General features: G+C 38.4%; 1 protein-coding gene across 2 annotated transcripts in view; it reads right to left on the reverse strand.

The window, feature by feature from the left end:
* The window catches only part of Pak1 (p21 (RAC1) activated kinase 1), a 128,654-nt gene that overhangs the window by 98,724 nt on the left and 9,768 nt on the right, over positions 1–20,162 (reverse strand). The window lies entirely within an intron of this gene.

Genomic DNA, 20,162 nt, shown 5'->3' on the forward strand with positions numbered 1-20,162 from the left:
CTTTGTAGGTGCTGTCCTTGAGCTCTTTTGCTCAAGACTATTACTCTATCACGCTGAACACAGTTTCACTTCTAGTTTTCTTATGGTTAACTGGAGATTAGTCTCATAGACTTTCTGCCAGAGCTGGTTTTGAACCACAACGTTCAGATCTCAGCTTCTTTCGTAGGTATGATTACAGGCATGAGCCACCAGTGCCTGGCATGGTGTTTTTATTCTTGTTACCTTTCTATATCATATCTGCTACTGGCCCACTTAAAGAATATAGAATAAATCAGCAGCCCATGCCACAAAACAAAGAGACAGAGGTATTTGCAAAGGTCTGTCTTTTGGCACCCTTTGCCAACTTCCAAATGGTCCTTTGTGTTTTGACTCTCCTTTGTGAGAATGGAATAAGAACCTCACATTCCGATTTTCTGATTCTACAGATCTGAAAATGTAGGTTACTGGCACCTGACAAAAATTACGACAAAACTTGGAGGCAAAATATTTCAGAAGCACTAATTGCTTGGGGTCAAAGCTGAGCTCATCCACCTTGTCTGTGGTAGTGTGAGAGAAGCAGCTTTTCATCCTTTTTTAGAACAGGACATGCCCAAAGGTAGGTGTTGTTGTATTTGCTAACCAGCTTCAACACATTCATTTTTAAATGCCAAGTTACAGGACTGCCTACAATAACAATTAAGGCATCAAAAATTCTAGGGCAATGCTTCTTTGTGTTAAGTTGTTTGTTATGTGCATGCCACGACTCTTTGCTCTCCATTCCACCATACTCCCATTTAACTCTTGTTTACCACTGCATTAAACACAGCTACATACTCAACGTATAAGCTTCTGGAGTGTACATTAAAAAAAATACTAAATTAGGAGTCAGAACAATTCTAAAAACAGCTTAAGCTTTGGAGCCAGAAAGCCTACATTTGAATCGTAGATTACCAGCAATGAGGTCAGTCATAAACAACCACTTCATCTAAATGACCTTCTGTGTAACACGGGCATAATACCTGGATCAGAAACCTATTTGAAGATTAAATACAAAGTGTATTCAGAAACAGTAGCGAAACAATCAATATATGCAGTTTACTGTTTTGGTGAACACCTATACTAGATACTTCTGGCTCATGGATGTGAAAAAATCCTTAGGAAAAGATAAGAAATATGAACAGGTAATTATAACACAAAATACAAATTACAGTGAAACAAATGCTGTCAAATGATTAAAAGGAAATATCCCTTCTGTAAGCAGTGAAATTAACCCAAGCAGTGCAAAGGGGAAACTGTTATCTACAGGCTAAGGAACTTGGGCTTCCTCTTCCTCTTTGAGGACAAGACTGGACTTGATGGGTTTTTAGTGCAACCAGGTTTGAGGAAGGTGCTTCTGCCACTTCCTGAGGGCTTGCACAACCTAAACCAACGTCAAAGGGAACACTAGCCCACAAAGAAACAGCTTTAAGGAAAAAAAAAAAAAACCTCAACTACAGCTAAATGAGAGAAAGTAATGGATGTTTAAAGGAAATGCGGTAATGGACTTGCAGAATGGGTAAAAGAGGCTGCAGAACATTGGAGACTTCATGTCACCATATTAATGGAGAAAGTAAGCAGTAACCATTATCTAAGTCTCTGAGTAACCAGGAGGCCAAGAGGTCATTTTAGTTCAACGGCTCATCTTATGTAAAGAGAAAATGAAGACTAGAAAGGGTCTAGAGCAGACAGAGCCAAGCCTAAAATAACCGATCGCTTGATAATTTAGGCAGGTTCTTCCACTTCGAACTCAAGATGAGACTGTCAGAAAGGCATCATTTTCTCAATGAAGCATAAAGATCTTTCTATTGGCAGTACAGTGGTTGAATCCAGGGCCTGTGCATGTCAGACAAGTGTTCTACTTCTGAGCTACATGCCCAGCCTTAACTACCATCACCCCCCTCATGAGATGGGGGTCTCACTATGCTGAACTCTATGTTGCTGAACTCTCCCTCCCTCCTTCTCTCCCTCCTTCCTTCCCTCCCTTCCTTCCTCCTTCTGAGCTCCTGCCTGAGCCTACTAAGTAGCTATGACTAAAGCCATGAACCACCTTTGCCAGTAAACACTGTCATATGATTAAGTCTATAACAATGATTTTTACAACAAAAATTAAATCTACGGGCCAGGTGTCTGGCCCAGTGGTGGAGTGCTTGCCTAGCATGCACAAAGACTGGGGTTCAATTCCTCTGTACCACATACATTTTTTAAAAAGCCAGAAGTTGTGCTGTGGCTCAAGTGGTAGAGCATTAGCCTTGAGGAAAAAGCCCAAGGACAGTGGTCAGGCCCTGAGTTCAAGCCTCTATTTCAGACTCTTTGCTGAGAGCAAATAATACAGACTTGAAGCAGACAAGGGGCTCCTATTCTGGGTTGACAGGAACAGCAATTTGTATTATCTTTCAGTTACAAAGACCTGTATTAAAATTTTGGATCTATTCTTTGCCAGCTAAAGTAAATTACTTTCTTTATCTAAACTCTAGAAATCTGTGAAATTCAGGGAAAATCATGAGTTACTTGGGAATAGCTAATGAGATAATGTACTTAAACCATTCAATATACTATATTATATATAGTATATCCTACACAGGTATTTACTGAATTAATGTCTCTTACAATATTATCTTTTGGGAGGGTGGAGAATAGACCATCTCATTATGTTTTCTCTTATGGTGGACCTTCTGCGAGAGCATTTGCCTGACCATTTGGAATTCATATTTCTGGGTTCTCATGCCTTAGAACCACAAACTCTACCCCAGAGTTAAAAATCAGAAAGAGGAACCTGGCAGGGTACGCACAATAACCATGGATGAAGGAAATAGCAGTCTGGACTGACCAACTTTATAAAGGGAAATCAACAACAGAACAAAGTCAAATGACTCAAGACCTGAAATCCTGCAAATTCTTAAAATAAAAGATGAGAAAAACCTGGCTAAATGCAACATGAAGCTAGAGTGAGAGAACAGAAGCTAAGAGAAATTAATGAACTCTATGGGTTTCAACTGTTCTCTTCAGAAAGACATTCTTTCAACCAAAAAAAAAAAAAAAAGACATTATCTACTGTCCCAGTTTTTGTAGGCAGCCAGAGACATAGACATGAATTCAATGTTTGATGGATTTATAGTCTCAGAGATTGAGGTCATAATGTAATTATTATTCGGTGGGCCAGAGGCAGGGTAGACAGAAGCAGCATCACTTTGCCATTTTTCATTCTCCCTCCCATGTTACCTAGTAGATGTCCTTCTACTCTTTTTTTCAATGTTTTCCACACAATCTACCTTTTCTAGTGGCAAAGCCCATGTCCCACCTACAGCCTCCAAAATTAAGCGCCACCAAATAATTTTAAAACCTTTATAACTCAGTGATAGAACACTTGTTTAGCATGGGTTTGATCCCCAGCACTGCAAACGAGAAATAAAAGTTGAAAACACAGAAGTTTCCTATTTTAGACCAGAAGAACCTTTCTGAAAAGACAGAACTAAATCACCTGAAATCTCGAATATTTATTGAACACCTATTAGATATCAAGCCCCACTCTGGACGTTGAGAAAACACTACCCCCAGAATAATCATTATCACCTTACCATTAGAGGAAAAAAAAAAGTAGGAGACAGGAAGCTCACTCTCATCTTCCTCTTCCCCTTTTCCTAAAAGCTAGTCATAAGACCCTCACTCAGGAGACGAGGGCAGGGAAGATTTGAGATCAAGAAATACCCATCTACTTCTGAAGATCCAAGGACAGAGAATCTGAACAGACTTTGCAAAGTTCCCCCTAGTTTATAATTAGGACATATCCTTTGTCTAGCCTTTTTACTCCAAACCTAAGCATCAAAGCACACAAGTTTACCTATCTCTTTGGGTCTTCATTCCCACTGAAGGTTTTCGTATCACAATAAAACATACTAAATTCATTTTGTATGTTTGTTACTCATTACTCTGTCTTGTAAGGGCCTTGGCCATGAAATAGCAATCAAAAGAAAACACATTTACCTACATTTATGCTCTCAAAAAGCCTTATTGGGGGAGGGGGGCAATTATTGTCCCCATTTTACAAAGAAAAAAAAATTATGGTCACAGAACTTGATATTCCCCACCAAATTACACAGTTAATATGCAATAGTACTTCAATTTATAAGTAAACTGGCCCTGTCCACTTTAAAATAATCTTTTCACTGAAGAAAAATCCTATAAGGCAGGTAAGAGTTATCAGCTTAATCTTATTTTACAAATAAGGAGACTGGAGGGAAAGAAAATAATACTATTTTCTCAGGAATAAGTCAGGGTACAGAACTATGCTGTATCAGTAGATTTCTTGACCTCAAATATGTGCTCTTTCTACTATTCCACATTTTTTTTTTGCGTCCTGGGCTTTGAACTCAGGGCCTGAGCACTTGGACTTTCTCAAGGCTAGAGTTCTACCACTTGAGCCACTGCACCATTTCTGGCTTTTTTTCCTATGTATGTGGTACCAAGGAATCAAACCCAGATCTTTGTGTATGCTATGCAAGCACTTTTACTACTAGGCCAAACTCCCAGCTCTACCAATACAATATTGAATAAATTAGTTTCCTCTCTTACCCTGTTTTCACATCCATAAATTAGAGTATTGTATTAGCCCCCAAAGCCTCCTTCACATGGCAATCTAAGCTTTAATTAGTACAAACAAGCTTATGAAAAAGTTTCTGGGTTTGTTTGCCACCAAAAAGTAATTTCTAAGAGGGATGAAAAAGAAAGTTATTCACAGTATAAATAAGGGGAGAAGTACTCAGCACTAGATTAATTAGCCATTCAAGGTCATACTTCCCATCTTAAATACCCTAGATTTTTTGGAGGGCGGGGGGTGGGTCATGAGTCTTGAACTTTAGGGCCTGGGCACTGTCCCTAGAGTAGCTCAAGGCTACCACCCTACCCTTGAGCCACAGCCACACTTCCCATTTTCTAGTTATAAATTAGAGATAAGAGTCTCTCTTGGGTTTGCATTGCCCCTGCTGGTTTTGAACCGTGATTCTCAGATCTCAGCCTCCTGAGTAGCTGGGATTACAGGCGGGAGCCACTGCACTTGGCAAATACCCTAGATTTTTTGGTAAAGAAAAGCCACATGCCACCCAGCAACACAATTTGGAGTATCTAATAACTCCTAGGTATGCAAAGAATAATGTGTTCATGGGAGTGCCCTCTATTCCTGTTGGACTGATACTTGTATTCACTAGTTACTCTCTTTCTAATCTGTTATATCAGTTCTAATTCATTTTTAACACATCAGGGTGCTAACTTCAGATATAAACAAGTTATAAATTTATAAGTGAATTTTGACCAGATAACATAGAACAAAACAAAAATCAATATTTAAACCTAAATGTAACATTTTTCTTGCCACAAAACAGGGAAAGAGAAGAAGCATACACAAGACTTGGTATATTCCTTGTCCGCCTTAGTTTCTTTAAACATAAGAATGTTCAGACCAATTCTAAACACCTTTCTCTATTCTACATTGAGAATATATGAAATGAGTAAATAACAAAATTTGGGAAGCTGGGGTGTGGAATCTTTTTTTCTGCCAATGCTCATTTGGATATTTATAACATTATCCATGGGCTATACAAAATAATCAATACAGGCACCAGAAGGCCCCAGGAAGCCAATGAGAAACATACAAGAAGCATGGTTATCTATCTGTCATGTAACTAAATGGTTTCATGAGCCCTCTACAGCCCACAGGCAAGACATTCCCCACCCTAATAGTATAAATTAAAATGACATCACAAAAGGTAATAAAAGGAAATGAGATACTGCCATTGCAGAACATAAAATATGTATGGTCACATCACCCTAAATACAGATTCGTTATAGAACAAAATGAAAGCTCTATATTCCTATGACAACTGAAGTAAATAATTCATATAATGCCAGGGAATAAGACATCATAGGCAGAACCTATGTTCATGCATCTAAGAAAACCATAGCTGACTGGAGAATATGAACAAAGACTCACAATCAGAAAATTTTTCTTAATGATATCTGTCTTACACATTTTTAAGTCCAATGCATGATACTCATCTGTAATCCCCAAGTATTTAAAAGGCATAGGTAGGAGGACTGTGAGTTGGAGTGACCTAAATTGGCTGGGCAATTTAAGTGAGACCCAATCTCAAAACAAAAAGGAAAGACACTCCTAACAAAATGCGTCTTCTCACGTCCAGAATAAAGTTCATTTGTTTTGGTCGAGCATCATCCTTTCAATTCCTCAAATAGTTATTTATAATATATTGTAAAATGGTGAACTAGGCATTTCCACCTGCATCTGTTCATTTAATTCTCCCAATATCCTACTGGTTTTATTCTCTATTTTACAGAAAGGAAGTTTGAAATTCAATGATATAAAGCAGGATTAAAATCTAATCTCTCCAAGTTTTCAATATGTTTTCTGGCTTATCTCTATTATAATCTATCTTCTTTTTTTATAATCTATCTTCTTCATACAGGACTCTCAGACATCCACTGTCTAGTTTTTACATCTCACAACTTTGTAAGATAGACATTTAAGATTCCTCACAAAATAGTCTCTATCAATAATATAGTTGTTTTTTTTAATGATGCTTTTAACACCCAACCTAGTATCCATTACTTTCTTCTGCCTTTTTAATAGAGATCTGATTTATTGGGGGTCGGGGGGAGCGTCGTGGAGCTCGAACTCAGGGCCTGGGTACTGTTCTTGAGCCTTTTGTGCTAAGGCTAGCAATCTTACAACTTGAGCCACACAGGAGGGATCACTACTACACTGTTGGTGGGAGTGCAAACTTGTTCAACCACTATGGAATGCAGTGTGGCAGTGCCTCAAAAGGCTAAACATAGAGCTCCCCTATGACCCAGCAATTCCACTACTTGGCATTTACCCAACCATCCAGAAACAAGGGCATACTAAATCCACTAGCACAACAATGTTCATTGCAGCACTATTCACCATAGCAAAGATATGGAACCAACCTAGATGTCCCTCAGTTGATGAGTGGATCAACAAGTTGTGGTATTTGCACACAATGGAATTCTATGCTGCTGTCAGAAAGAATGACATTGCCCCATTTGTTAGGAAATGGAAAGACTTAGAAAAAATCATATTAAGTGAAGTAAGCCAGACTCAAAGGAAGTTAGGCTCAATGGTTTCCCTCATTCATCATAATCAGTAGAAACCTTGGGCTCTACTAGCAGAGATCTGCAATAGAGCAAAATCTTGATACATAAGGCCATATAGTACGAAGCTAATTGAAAGGACCTCCAGGATATTGAAACAAAAGCCATATAACGAATGATTGTTGTCCTTAATGTACTATGTTGTCTCTCATCTTCTTTGCTGTCCCTTGGTTATCTCATATGGTTATAGTATCTCACTTTGTTATCTGATATATTGAATTTATTTGTATTTGGTTATTTGAAATTTGATAGGGAAGGGGGGAAAACCAAGACGGGTGGGGGGTGTGGGGGGGAAGGTAATGGGTACCAAGACATGTGAAAGGGTATCAATGTATGTGAATTAATGCACCTTCTATCTGGCAAATATCATGTATTCCTTTTACTAATTACAATAAAAAATAAACAAATAAATAAATAAATAAATAAAAAGAAACCCCCCCCCAAAAAAAACAACTTGAGCCACAGCCTCACTCTGGCTTGACATGAGTCTCACATACTTTCTTACTCAGGCTGAGGATCAAACTTTGATCCTCAGAATCTAAGTCTCTGGATTATCTAGGATTACAGGCATAAACCACCAGTACCAGGCTAGAGACCCTCCATCAGCCTATGTCACTACAGCAATTCTCAAATTTTAGCATGTAATCAGAATCACTAAAAACAGAGATTCCTAAGCTCTATATCCATCTAGGACTCAGATCTGGGATGTGGCTCAAAAATGTGCATCATGAAGCCGGGTACTGGTGGCTCACATCTGTAATCCTAGCTACTCAGGAGGCTGAGATCTGAGGATTACAGTTCAAAGCCAGCTAGGACACAAAAGTCTATGACACTCTTCTCTCCAATTAACTACCAGAAAACCAGAAGTGGCACTGTAGGTCAAGTGGTAGAATGCTAGCCTTAAGCTGAAGAGCTCAGGGACAGCATCCAAGCCCAGAGTTCAAGCCCCACAACTGACAAAAAAAAAAAATTGCACAGGAGAAGCAAAAAGAAAGATAAGGTGAATAATTTCAAAATACATTGCAATAGCAACTATGTATGAAGACAACATAATGAATTTCATTGAAAGTTGTTGATTAATAGGGAGTGTTGGACAAAGAAACAGAAAGCAAGAGGGATTTCCTGAGTAAAGTATTACATATGCATGTCTGAGATACCATGATAAAATCTCTCAGCACAAATAATACCCAAAAAGGAAAGAAATGGAGAGAGAACTAGAGGGTGAATACAGCCATAATACTCAATGTACATACATGAAAATGAAACCAGGAAACTTAAAAGAAAGCCAGTGCTGGTGGCTCACACCTGCAATCCTAGATACTTAGAAGGCTGGGATTGCAGTTCAAAGCCAGTCCAGGCAAGAAAGTCTGTAAGACTCATCTCCAATTAACCACCAGAAAACTGGAGGTGGTGCTGTCCCTCAAAGTGGTAAGAGTGCTAGCCTTGAGCAAGGGAGAAAATTTCTCGGTACCACATACACAGAAAAAGCCAGAAGTGGCACTGTGCCTCAAGTGGTAGAGCTCTCGTCTTGAGAAGGCCCAAAGACAGTGCCCAGGTTCTGAGTTCAAACCCCAGGACTGACAAAAAAAAATGCTGAGAGATGTGGCAGACTATGTCTACTAAAGAGAAAGGAAAATTTGAAGACATGGCCAACGCGGACAAAGCTCGCTATGAAAGAGAAATGAAAACCTGTATCCCTTGTAAAGGGGAAACAGAAGGCCCTCAAGGCCCCCAAAAGGCCTCCTTTGGCCTTCTTCTTGTTCTGTTCTGAGTATTATCCTGAAACCAAAGGGGAACATCCTGGCCTGTCTGCTGGTGATGTTTCAAAAAACCTGGGAGACATATGGAACAACACTGCTGCAGATGGCAAGCAACCTTATGAGTTCTTCTCTGAAATCTGCTGAGATAAGGAAAAACATAAAAAGGGTACTGCTGCCTACTGAGCTAAAGGAAAGCCTGCTGCAGTAAAAAAAAAAAAAAAAAAAAAAAAAAAAGAGGGGGGTTGTGAAGGCTGAAAAGAGCAAGAAAAAGAAGGAAGTGGAGGAAGATAAGAGGATGAGGATGAAGATGGAAAGGATGATGTTGAATAAGATGGTTCCCCTACCTGGTGCACAACTCCCTCTTTCTAAGGAAAAAAAACTGAAATGTAAGAAGTCTGTGTAAAATTTATTAAGTGGTACAGTGTCTTTTTTTTTAATAGTTAACACATTACCGAATGTCCGCGCGTGTGTGTGTGTGTGTGTGTGTGTGTATACACACACAATTCTTTTTTTGCCAGTCCTGGGCTTGAGCTGAGGGCCTGAGCACTGTCCTTGGACTTTCTCGAGACTAGAGCTCTACTACTTGAGCCTCAGCACCACTTCTGGCTTTTTTCTATGTTTGTGGCACCAAAGAATTGAACCTGGGTCTTCGTGCATGCTAGGCAAGCACTCTACCACTAGGCTAAACTCCCAGCCCTCTGGTGGTACTTTCAATAGCCACTAACTTTACCTGGTACAGTTATGGGGGTTATGAATTGGCATGAAAATTTAAAGCAGGTTATTGTTGGTGTACAGCACAGATTAGTTATATATAGGGTTGGTAGATTTTTTATCTTTCAGTTGTCTGAAGCAGCTTATACAAAATAATTGTTCTGTTCACTGAATACCACTCCGTAAGTACAAAAAAAAAAGTTGCAGCTGTTTTGTTGACATTCTGAATGCTTCTAAGTAATTTTTGGGGGGGCAGTGGTGGGACTTGAACTCTGGGCCTGAGAGTTGTCCCTGAGCTCTTCAGCTCAAGGCTATTGCACTACCCCTTGAGCTACAGCAACACTTCTGGTTTTCTAGTGGTTAACTAGAGATAAGAGTCTCACAGACTTTCATGCCTGGACTGGCTTTGAACCACAATCCTCAGATCTCATCCTCCTGAGTAGCTAGGATTACAGGCATGAGCCACTGTGCCTGGCGGTAATATAATTTTTTTTAATTGAAAAAAAGAAAATAAAAGAAAGAAGTGGCACTGTGGCTCAACTGGTAGAGCACTAGCCTTGGAGCCTTGGCTGAAGAGCTCAGGGACAGCACTCCTGCCCAGATTTCAAGCTCCATGACCAACAAAGAAAAAAAAGAGAGAAAGAAAATAAAAGAAAAATGAATGACAAGAAAATTAAAATAGCTCTGTAGGAGGGTTAGATACCTAGGGGGAAAAAAAACAGGCATAACACAAAAAGCTATTTTTTAAAGTACAGATTCATATAAACAACTGTAAAACAAAAAAGATTTGTGTCACTCAAACAATATAACCCTGATTATTTCAGAAAAATTCCACAACAAATTAGGCTGAGTCAGGAGGATTGTGAGTCTGAATGGGCCTAAGTTAAACAGCGAGTTTCAGGACAGCCTGGACTACATACTAAGTCCCTGTCTTAAGCCCCATTCAAAAATATTTTAATTTATCAAATATTTATTACTATTATATATCTACTATATGCTAAAAAAATATTATTGGTGCAGAAGCTACTAACAAACAGGCATTCACAGGCTTGCTTTATATATTTTTATTGTAAAGGTAACACACAAAGGATTACAGTTACAGAGGTCAGGTAATAAGTACATTTTTTGAACAGTGTCACACTTCCCTCGTTTTCTCCCAGTTTTTCATCTCAAATCACCTTCCCCTGACCAAGTTGTGTAGTTCATTTCCAACAGAGTGTCTAGTGATTATTACTATGAAACGAAGGGTAAACTAATGCACAGGCTTGTTTTCTAACTAAAGAATTAGGAACAAAGGTTTCAAAGACAGGGCTATAAATTAGGTGCTGACTGTGTAGGATCATTTTAATTTCTCTACCCTGGCCAACATTTATTGAGCAGTTAATATATATCAAAATCTGCTAAGTGCTCTACAACTATTACCTTGTGTAATCCTAAAACTAATCTATGAATAAGTATGGTTAGTATCACTTCCAGGAAGTCTAGAGGTTTTCTCCTCTATGGCACATGGTGAGAAAATGGCAGGATTCACTTAAGTCATGGGAAGAGGTTTTATTGCTACATAATGCAGAGAGATGATAAAAGTATATTTACATGAGACAAATTTGTTGAAATATGAGGTCTGGACATGAGCTTTTTTGTTTCTGTTTTTGTCTTATCTTCTCTCTTATATAAAGTGAGGAGTTAAGGCTCCCAAAGCTAATGTCACATTCTGCAGCTGTTTCTATGGTTTCAAAAAGAATACGAAAATGTATTCAAGTACATAATCCAGTTGTAAGTGAAATATACTTTGAAGGCTGCCATTATGGAGTTCTTGTCCACAGGCTGCAATCGCGTGCTTCCGTGGCTTCATTAAGGGGCACATTAACATTACATTAATTGGGAAAAACAGCTGTAGCACAAACCTCCAGCAGATAGGAGTCTAGAGGCACTGAGAACAAAGCGAGAGCAGGAAAGCAATGACTGGCTGACCTGGAGCCAGCAAGGTCAAGCATAGCATTTGGTCCCTTTGCATCTCTAAATTCTCATGAATGTGGATACCCAGGCAGCAGCCCAAAGCCTCTCTCATTTTCATCTCAATCTCCAGGAAGAATGACAATGAGAACAAGAGCTATAGAGGCAGAGAACAGATTCTGAATATTAAAGTACACTCTAGGCAGGATCGGGCCAAAGGAAGGAAGGTTTTTCTTTTGGACTTAATAAAGGACAACAGTCAAATTCTAACATTCACCTGCCATACAAGCTCAGGGCCATACACTATCTTTTGAGAAACTTTTCCAAATCACTTCAATTTTTTTACTTCTTCCTTTATCACTGTACACTTAATAGGCATCCAAGAATATGATGAATAAAGCACAGCCCTAACCTCAGAGAACAAAGAATATACAAAGAGAATTCTTCTCACCCAAGGATAACAAATACTCCAACCACCAGTTAAATCAACTGACAAAGGAACCAACATTTCATGCCTCAAAAGCAGATTGAGTCTTTAAAGGAAAAGAAACTTATTTATAAAGATAAACCTAAAATCATCTATATAACAATATTGGTTATAAATGTTTTAAGGTAATTCTTAAAGAATATCTGTCATTTCACTTTTGGCATTCGAAACATGTAGAAAAGATCAATTCTGTAAAAATATTCAAGAGCTTCACTAGTTTTTCCCAAGGGCATCTCAGACTCCTTGTTACATAAATTATTATCTTCTGAATCTCCTGATATCCACATTAATTTTTCCTCCATTTTTTTTTTGTTTTGTTTTGTCTTGTTTTGCCAGTCCTGGGCTTGAGTTCAGGTCCCGAGCACTGTTCTTGGACTTTCTCAAGGCTAGAGCTCTACCAGTTGAGCCTCAGCACCACTTCCAGCTTTTTTCTATGTACGTGGTACCGAGGAATCGAACCCGGGTCGTCATGCATGCTAGGCAAGCACTCTACCACTAGGCCAAACTCCCGGTCCCTCCTCCGGTTTTTTTTTTTAATTTAACTTACAAATAACAATTACATACATTTATGGGACTCCTTTACAGATTTACAGTGGCCTAACTTTATCTAATTCTTATTTGTTAGTGGTTTGTGAGTGGTTTAATCCATCCTTCAAAACCATTGTTCCAACTTCATAAAATTCTTGAGTCTTCAGTTCAGAATCTATTTGAATCATATTGTTAAATGTCAGTCCTCCTACTACTAGAAAAGCACTTGCACGGGGCCGGGAGTTTGGCCTAGTGGTAGAGTGCTTGCCTACCATGTAGGACAACCCAGGTTCGATTCCTCGGTACCACATACGTAGAAAAAAAAGCCAGAAGTGGTGCTCAGGCTCAAGTGGTAGAGCTTTAGCCTTGAGAAAGTCAAGGACAGTGCTCAGGCCCTGAGCTCAAGCCCAGGACTGGCAAAAAAAAAAAAAAAATATATATATATATATATATATATATATATATATATATATTTCTGCAGTTCTGCAGGTGATCAGTCCCTACAGATAACACATGAACTTCTATATACCTAATCATACTACAATGACTGAGGAGAGTACTATGGAAATTCAAGAAAACTTAATATTTATTCAGTGAGTATGTAAGTAAATTATCTCAACCATTTGACAAATATTTACTGAGAGCCTACTTCATATCCGAGATGCTCCCAATGCTAGAGATATAGCAAAGAACAAAACAAAGAATTATCCAGTAGAATTCCATGCTATGAATGGGTGAATGAGGATGCAGACAGGGGAGAAATGGAACACAAGTTCCATCTTGAAGAATAAAGAGTTTTAACAGTAGAAGGAAAAAAGGAACTTCAGGTCCAGGAAAAAGGATGATACAATACCAAATTGATTAAAACATAAACCTATCCAGGTGGTTCACACATATTATCCCAGCTATCAGGAGGATCCCTTAGCCCAAAAGGTACTAGAACCTCTACCTCAATTAGTAAGCTGAGTGTGACTTTTGTGCCTATGATAACAATCATACTAGAGGCCACATGTGAGAGGATATCAACCTGAGGCTGGCCCAGACAAAAGCATGAGCCTCTTTCTAAAAACAACTAATGTGGAAAAAAGGAGATCCTTGGGGGTGGGTGGTGGGAGGACATGTATCAAGTGGGAGAATACACAAACAAGTAGAGGCCTTCAGCTCCAATCCTCAGTACAGCAATAATTAAAACTCAAAACTGAAAGCCTTTTTAGAGAAATAGATTAGTGTCAAAAGAAAGATGAGGCTGAAGTGATACGTGCAATCAAACTGCAAAGTTCACTGTACAAACTAACTTATATATGACTAGCAGTAGTGAGTGGAATAATTACAGTATCAGAAACTTCACTGCAGGCAGAATAATGGATAAGAGAGCAAAAAGGACTGGCTGCCAGGACTATAAAAGGTTATTAAATACTCAAGGAAGAAATGACTAGTTTAAACCTAAGCAAAAGGAATGGAAAAATAGAGACAAATCTGGAAATATAGAAAATCAGAACTAAAACTGACAAGTCTTGAAAATTCGTTTTCATCAATCACATGAGCTTATTTCAGCAAATAGTTGCAACTCTATGCTAGAGACACTGTATAGGTGACAAGTACAATGACAAACAAAACAAGCAGGACTCTTGCAAAATCCAGACATGTAATAAGCATCTACTAAAGAATCATAAGTCATTTTATAATACAAATACAACAGATAATAACAAAGATATTACAGATAATAACAAAGTGTTGTAAGTAGATAGTACAGATAATAAAGTGCTGTAAGTAGACAGTAGAGGGGAATCATCTGGATTTTAGGAAGGTCCTACATCACAACAGATACTGAAAACTTATTTATTAAAGGAATAAAGGGAAAGAAAGGCCACACTATCCCCTTTTTTTATTCAATACTGGAGTTTGAACTCAGGAGTTGTTATTTTTGAAGACAGTATCAGTTTTTGCTCAGCTAGCCTGAAGTGTGATTCTCCTATTTATCCTTCCTTTACAATTCCCTCATAGCTGGAATGAATAAAAAGTACCCAGATTTTTAGCTGTTTGAGAGGGTCTTGAGATCGTTTATGCCCAAGCTGGCCTTGAACTGTGATTCACCAAATCTCCACCTCTCAAATAGCTAGGATTACACACATGAACCACTGCACCTATCCAGCAAATTCATTTTTAAACTGGGCTGTTTGGGGAGTTTTGTTAATGATTTCTAAATCTAAGTGCCCTGTTAAATATATGAAATGTAGGCCTTTCCTCTATTTTGCTGATGACAATCTTTGAAGACCGTGAGGATTTTTTTAATGAAGTTTTAATTAAGTCCAATTTTATTTTATACAACAAAAGATTTTGTCTAATTCAAGGTCACTAAAATTTCCTCCAGGCATTCTTCCAAGTTTTATAGCTTTATCTCTTACACTTTAGTCTACAAAGGATTTTTATTCGGTTTTGGGACATACAAAGTCAGGGTCCAACTTCATTCTTTTGCACATACATATCTAGATGTAAATTCTGGGATCATTTATTGACATAGTGACCCTCATTCCACCATCTTCACATTTTTTGGGGTGGGGAGTGGGTCGGTCATGGGACTTGAACTCTGGACCTGGGTGCTGTCCCTGAGTTCTTCAGCTCAAAGCTACCGCCCTACCCCTTGAGCCACAGCACCACTTCTGGTTTTCTAGTGATTAATTGGAGATAAAAGTGTCACAGACTTTTGTACCTGGGCTGGCTTTGAACCACGATCCTCAGATCTCAGCCTCCTGAGTAGCTAGAATTACAGGTGTTAGCCACCACACCCGGCTTGTCTTCACATTTTTGTTAAAGATCTAATTGACAGGGCCGGGCGTTTGGCCTAGTGGTTGAGTGCTTGCCTAGCATGCACCAAGACCCAGGTTCGATTCCTCGGTACCACATACATAGAAAAAAGCCAGAAGTGGTGCTGAGGCTCAAGGGGTAGAGCTCTAGCCTTGAGAAAGTCCAAGGACAGTGCTCAGGCCCTGAGCTCAAAGCCAGGACTGGCAAAAAAAAAATTCTAATTGACCACAAATGTGAGAGTTCATTTCTGGACTCTCAATTTTATTCCACTAACCTAGCTGTCCAATCCTTTTCTTTTAAGTTTTTTGTTTCCCCCTTAGTATCATACTATGTAACCAAAACTGGCTTCGAACAGAAATCTTCCTACCTCTGTCTCCCAAAAGCTAGAAGTGCATCAATACACACAAGGCTTCTATGCCTAATCTTCATACCAACACTACAACTTGATTAGTACATCTTTGTAATACATTGTAAAATCAAAATTGTCATCCCTCCAACTGTTATGGAAATTTACTCTAAAGAAACTTTCAAAAGGAGAAAATTATATGCAGTCTTAAAGGTAAAACACTGTAATCATATAGCAGTATAATTTGTAACATAAAAATAAAAGCCTAAATGGTTGGGACTAATGCTTTTACGTGTCACCTTGGCTAGGTTACAGTACCAAGTTGTTGGATTAAACATTACTCCAGGTATGTTTATGAAGACATTCTGTAAATGTTTGGTTAACATCCACAATCTTGAAAGGCCTTATTTTTAAAAAATGAAACTTCTCTTACATATAATTCATCTACTAGTTCTACTCTGTTGGTGGAACCCTGACTAATATGATAGCTTCAGTTAAGTTATCAATCATTAAGCTTTATAATGAAAATCGTAAGGGCTGAAGAGGGTAGTGTATACCTCAAGTGGTAGAACACTTGACTAGCAATCAAGAAGCCTTAAATTCAATCCCTAATACCTCACCAATAAAAGTAACATGGACAAATAATTTTAAGCCAAGAGAAAAGAGCAAACAATGATCTGTTATGATTCAACTATGTAAGTATGTATATTAACATATATGTTCATATGATAGCATATATATTAACATGTTAATAGAATAGCATAGTGGCGAAAATTTAAATTTACTAACAGTACTATAAAAGTTTGTAAGCTGGGAACTGATGGCTCACACCTGTAATCCTAGCTACCCAAAAGGCTGAAATCTGAGGATTGCGGTTTGAAGCCAACCTAGGGAAGGAAAGCCAAGAGACTCTCATCTCCAATAAACTACTCAGAAAAGGCCCGAAATAGCACTGTGGCACAGGCAGTAGAGTGCTAGCCCTGAGCAAAAAAATACATACGCCCTGAAGTTCAAGCCCCAGGACTGGCAAAAAAAAAAAAAGATTTGTGAAACAGAACTCTGGATGTTTCTGTATTTGTATTTGGTTCTAAGGACTGAATCAAGAGCACCCTCAGCCTCAACGCTAGTATTTAAAATGTAAGTAAATCAGTAACATTCAGTCAGGCACAGCAAAGCATACCTAGAATCCTATACCTGGTAGACTAATATTGTAGGGGGATGAGAGTTCAGGATCGACTTGGGCAAATAACAGAAACCCTGTATCAAAGAAGCAGGAGAAAAATAATGTCATGTATGCTAAGCCTTATTAGAATTATAAGGCACTTTAATTGATACTAATCTAAAAGAGAACTGCCAATTTTGAAATATGTCCTTGAATATTACTAAAAAGACCTGGCCCTAAGACAAGGGATACAGCAGTAGAGCACTTGAGTACCATGCATAAGGTCAAACCAAAACCAAACATAAAAACAAAACACACTAACAATCTAGCTTGTAACTGCTCCAATCCAAGGTCATTTTTTTTTTTTTGCCAGTCCTGGGACTCAAACTCAGGGCCTGGGCACTGTTCCCTGGGCTTCTTTTGCTCAAAGCCAGCACTCTTATCACTTGAGCCACTGTTGCACTTCTGGCTTTTTCTGTGTATGTGGTACTGAGGAATCAAACCCAGGGCTTCATGCATGCTAGGAAAGCACGCTACCACTAAGTCACACTCCCAGCCCCTCCAATGCCATTTTTTATGCAACATGTAATTTCTTTACTCAAATGAAATGGAGAATTACCCAGAATAAAAAAAATAGCTAATCATTGCCTAACAATTTTCCATAACCTTAGATAGCATCAGAAAAGCCTTCAACTTTTACTCATGTCAGAAATATTTGCACCAGGCAGCTATATACTTAGCACAATAAAGTTTTTTCTCTCCTACCTGTTTCAGCTATTGAAAAGAATTTCTTTATGCTTGTGGAACTTGAGAAAATTAATATGCAGTAAAAACAAAACAAAAAAAACGAACATAAACCAAAAAAGACACTTTGATTTGAAAGAAAAGGATATGACCAAGCTCATTCTCTGTAAGTGGCCGTGGTTTAAGAAAAAAACTATTTTCTGCAGTTTAGGGTCTAGTAGGGCAGATAGCCAGGAACAAAACATTATAGGATATTAAGTAAGAGGGTGGTTGTAAACTATTAACAATATGAATTCTAAAGTGTTTAATGGTGAGGGGTATTAATGTCTACAACTTATTTTGAAATGCTACAAAATAATATGGATTGATGAATATACTGAGGAATGAATAATCAGGCCAATAACAAATACAGAAAATATAAATAAAATCTAAGTTATCAATTATATGGGAACTCATGTACATAAATAATGTGCATATTTCTGATCACATATATACATCTATAAATTATTTCTAGGCTGCTGAAGAAACTGGGCTTTCAAACATTTACCATTATGGATTTTTCCTTTTTTTTTTTTTTTTTTTGCCAGTCCTGGGCTTGAGCTCAGGGCCTGAGCACTGTCCTTGGACTTTCTCAAGGTAGAGCTCTACCACTTGAGCCTCAGCACCACTTCCAGCTTTTTTCTATGTAGGTGGTACCGAGGAATGGAACACGGGTATTCATGCACGCTAGGCAAGCACTCTACCATTAGGCCAAACTCCCGGCCCCGGACTTTTCCATTTTGTACACCTTACTTTTTGTTTTTCATTTGCTTTACAAAATTACATAACTTGTTGAATTTTTCAAGAAGCATCTATCTTGAAGGTTTGGCAGATGACATATTTAACATAATCAGTGCCTGAGTTTAAATCCCAATACAAATAAATAAAAGAGAGTAAGAAAGGAAAAAAAAAATACCTTCAGATATTGGACTAGTCAGCTAATTCCAGGAGGGAAATAACCTTAAACGAAAGAGAATATTGTAAAAAAGTAATTTTCAAACAAGGAATGGTAAAAATCAAGTCTGTCCAATGTATCAAATCATTCACCATCTATCCCCCATTTTAGAAGTTTAAATCTTGCTCTTCTAGGCCATTAAAATTGTTTCTATAAGTACTGAGACTATGTGCAAATGTATTATGGGGGAAAAAAAGGCAGAAAAGAGGCCAGAAAGTTAAAAATCACTATCATAAGGCCTGGGGGATACGGTCGAGGAGTAGAGTACAAACCTACTATGTAGGAGGCCCTGTGCTGTATCCAAGTACTACAGAAGAGGAAAGAGGAGATGAGAGAAAGAGAGGGAAGAAAAGAAGAAAGGAAAGGAAAGGAAAGGAAAGGAAAGGAAAGGAAAGGAAAGGAAAGGAAAGGAGGAAGGAAGGGAAAGGAAAGGAGGGAGGGCAAAAACAGAAATAGAAAGAGAGAAAGGAAGGAGGGAGAGAGAAAGATCACTATTGTAAAGTATTTAAGCTAGGAACACATCTACATAATACACATCTATTTAACACCCAAGGTAAATGGAGGCTCAGGGTAACAAAGTGTTTTGCCAGTTACACTATAATGACCACTAAAATGTGAAGCAATTAAATGCTTCAAATTCTAGCTTGAGCTCTGATACCAACATTCCTCATTTATAAAATGAAGAGTAAATGGCACATTCATTAAGGCTGGGGATAGGAGAGCCTGTGCCTAGTATGCGCAAGTTTCTGTGTTCAATTCCCAGTACGAAGGAAATAGAAAACCAATCATATGCAGTTTCATATTTGTTAATTCTGGCACTCTAGAGGCAGGAGAAATAAGAATTTGAGGCTAGCCTGGGCTACTTTGGTTACATGATGAAACTATGTATCAAAGATAGATATTTAGTCTCCTAGAATAATTCTTGAAAGTATTTGACACTGTGGAAGTCCTTAATAGTATTTTGAAGACTTGGAGGTGTAGCTCAATGCTAAAGGGCTTTCCTAGCATGCACAGGCCCTAGATTCAATGTTAAAGATGCTAATGGAGCCCGGGAGTTTGGCCTAGTGGAGTTTTGCCTAGCATGCACGAAGACCAAAGCTTGATTCCTCAGTACCATATATATAGAAAAGCCAAAGGTGGTGCTGTGGCTCAAGTGATAGAGAACTAGCCTTGAGGAAAGCCCAAGGACAGTGCTCAGGCTGTGAGTTTTATCCCCAGGACTGGAAGAAAAAAAAAAAAAAAGAAGCTAATGGTGCTGACTTGTTCCTCATCTTATTTATCTCCAAAGTACAATGAAGTTGGGGAAAGGGAGTGGCGGGGCCAAAGTAACTACCACACTGTACTCATTTTCTTAAATGATTAAAAAAAAATACATGAAATGTTAATTTGTTCACATTTCTCTGATAAAATTCTAATGAATATGTTAGGTGGGGCTTTTTGTGTGTGTGTGCCAGTCCTGGGCTTGAGCTCAGGGC

Source organism: Megascapheus bottae, chromosome 16 (genome assembly GCF_031878675.1).
Source record: "Megascapheus bottae isolate mThoBot1 chromosome 16, mThoBot2.hap1, whole genome shotgun sequence".
NCBI lineage: Eukaryota > Metazoa > Chordata > Mammalia > Rodentia > Geomyidae > Megascapheus > Megascapheus bottae.